The sequence below is a fragment of the Balaenoptera ricei genome, chromosome 19 (assembly GCF_028023285.1).
Source record: "Balaenoptera ricei isolate mBalRic1 chromosome 19, mBalRic1.hap2, whole genome shotgun sequence".
In the NCBI taxonomy this organism is placed as follows: Eukaryota; Metazoa; Chordata; class Mammalia; order Artiodactyla; family Balaenopteridae; genus Balaenoptera; species Balaenoptera ricei.
This window is the reverse complement of record NC_082657.1, coordinates 42,116,448-42,119,142: the sequence shown is the minus strand read 5'-3', so window position 1 is coordinate 42,119,142 and position 2,695 is coordinate 42,116,448. Positions and strand designations below refer to the sequence as shown.

General features: G+C 42.9%; 1 pseudogene; it reads left to right on the top strand.

The window, feature by feature from the left end:
• Positions 1-253: 253 nt before the first annotated feature.
• On the top strand, positions 254-1,112 carry LOC132353451 (small ribosomal subunit protein uS5-like; annotated as a pseudogene).
• The last annotated feature ends 1,583 nt before the right edge of the window (positions 1,113-2,695 follow it).

Below are 2,695 nucleotides of genomic sequence, written 5' to 3'. Positions count from 1 at the left end.
AGCCAAACACAGAGCCTGGCACAAAATATGCATGCAAAATATCTCAGTTTCTCCCCACTCACTTCTAATTTCCTCCTTTTCTCTTGTCCTATAATTTTCTTAAGTGCTATTATTATACATTGCTTATGTTATGTCTGTTTTATGTATGTGTGTGGGAGAGTGGGGTAAGAATTGGCCTACCTACAGTCAAATCTCCAGGCAGCACTGAGTCTTTCAAGAATCACATTCCACTTCTTATCCGTAAAAACACCAAATGGCGGATGACGCTGGTGCTGCGGGAGGGCCCGGAGGCCCTGGGGGCCCTGGAATGGGAGGCCGAGGTGGCTTCCTCAGAGGCTTCAGCCAAGGCGTCCTGGGCTGGGGCCAAGGCCATGGAGCTCACAGAGGCAAGGCCGAGGACGAGGAGTGGCTCCCTGTCACCAAGCTGGGCCGCCTGGTCAAGGACATGAAGATCAAGTCCCTGGAGGAGATCTATCTCTTCTCTCTACCCATTAAGGAATCTGAGATCATTGACTTTTTCTTGGGGGCATCCCTCAAGGACGAGGTTTTGAAGATTATGCCTGTGCAAAAGCAGACCCGTGCTAGCCATCGGACCAGGTTCAAGGCATTTGTTGCCATTGGGGATTACAACGGACAATGTGGTTAGGGTGTCAAGTGCTCTAAGGAGGTAAGCCACTGCCATCCGTGGGGCCATCATTCAGGCCAAGTTCTCCATCGTTCCAGTGCAGCAAGGCTACTGGGGGAACAAGATTGGCAAGCCCCATACCATCCCTTGCAAGGTGACTGGCCGCTGTGGCTCTGTGCTGGTGTGCCTCATCCCTGTCCCCAGGGGCACTGGCATCGTCTTAGCCCCTGTGCCCAAGAAGCTACTGATAATGGCTGGAATTGACGACTGCTACATCTCGGCCAGGGGCTGCACCGCCACCCTGGGCAATTTCGCCAAGGCCACTTTTGATGCCATTTCCAAGACCTACAGTTATCTCACTCCTGATCTCTGGAAAGAGACAGTGTTCACCAAGTCTCCATATCATGAATTCACTGACCATCTTGTAAGGACCCACACCAGAGTTTCCATGCAGAGGACGCAGGTGCCAGCTGCAGCCACCACATAGTTTTATATGAGAAAAATAAAGTGAATGAAGCTGGTTTAAAAAAAAAAAAAATCACACTCCAGTTCTTTTAATGCCCTTTTAATTTCTTTTTAGTTCTATTTTGAATAGGACTCTCTCTCCAGGTGTTCCTTATCATGTGTTCGGAAAAAGAAAGGGGAGAAAGTTATGATTGTCCTTTCCTCCAGTCTCTGAGTGTGACGTTGTTCTGTCCATATACAATCTCCCCAATTTTCAGGTATACATAGAGGTCAAGGAAGACATTTTTATCATCCTTTCCCTTATACGTCCTTGTTCTCTGTGATCTTCTTAACAAGAACCTGTGGTGAAGTAGTAAGTTGACGAGGTCCACCTAGACCTGATACTATTCAATATTCATTAACTGCTTCTCTCTTTGAGGGGAAGGAGGTAAATATACCCTATCTGATCAGATGGTATAATGGTTAATTTTATATGTCAACTTGACTGGGCCACAGAATACCCAGACATCTAGTTAAACGTTTCTTTCTGGGTGTGTTTGTAAGAATGTTTCCAGAAGAGATTAGCATTTCAGTTGGGGGACTGAGTAAAGCAGATGGCCCTCCCCAATGTTGGTGAGCATCATCCAATCCATTGAAGGCCTGAATAGAACTAAAAGGTGGAGGAAGGTTGAGTTTGCTTTCTGACTGAGCGTTTGAGATGGGACATTGGTTTTCTCCTAAACTTCGACTGGGACTTACACCATCATCATTCCTGGTTCTCAAGCCTTCAGACTCAGACTGGATTTACACCATTGGCTCTCTAACTCTCTCTATATATATCCTATTTATTCTGTTTCTCTGGAGAACTGTACTAATACTGATGTTAAAATAGAAAAATTATGTCAAAAGGTTGTTATGGAAGAAGAAAATGTGTTACAGTGAAACAACTTTCATTTCCATAGTTCCAACTGCTCTGGAATTAGGGGCAATTTCTCCAGGGATGGCAGCTTGACAGCAAATGGCTGAGTCTCTGAAAGGCTATATGATCACTTTTCTAAGTAAACTGTGGAGCGTCTCTTCATTGAGATAAAATGCACAGATCCAGTTTAAAGGAATGCTACAACCCCCATCCACCTGACAAACTATTGTCTTAAATGTCAAACAAAAATATCACACTTCTATGAAACTTTCCTTAATCCCTCAGGTAGAGAATGTTCACAACTTCCTCTGTGCTCAAAAAATCTTGTTCACTAGGTTTCATTACACAGTACAAGCTTGTATTACACTGTATAATTTAAATTTTCATTTGTGTATCCATTGGTCCCACTAGTATCTTGTGATTAGATTATGATTTTATCATGCTCTCTCTCTGTACATTTAGAACTTTCACATAAAAATAGGTGGTCAGCAAAAAAAAGAAAAGAAAAAATGTTTTTAAAATTAATGAATGAATCAATCCATACAGGCTCTGAGAAATGCCTCCTAAGAATTATTTTTTAACTTTTTATTTGGAAATAACTATAGACTCATAAGAAATTGCAAAGACAATAAATAAAGGTTCCCTGTGCCCATCACTCAGCTTCTCCTAATGGTAACGCCTTATATAATTATTGCATATTATCAAAA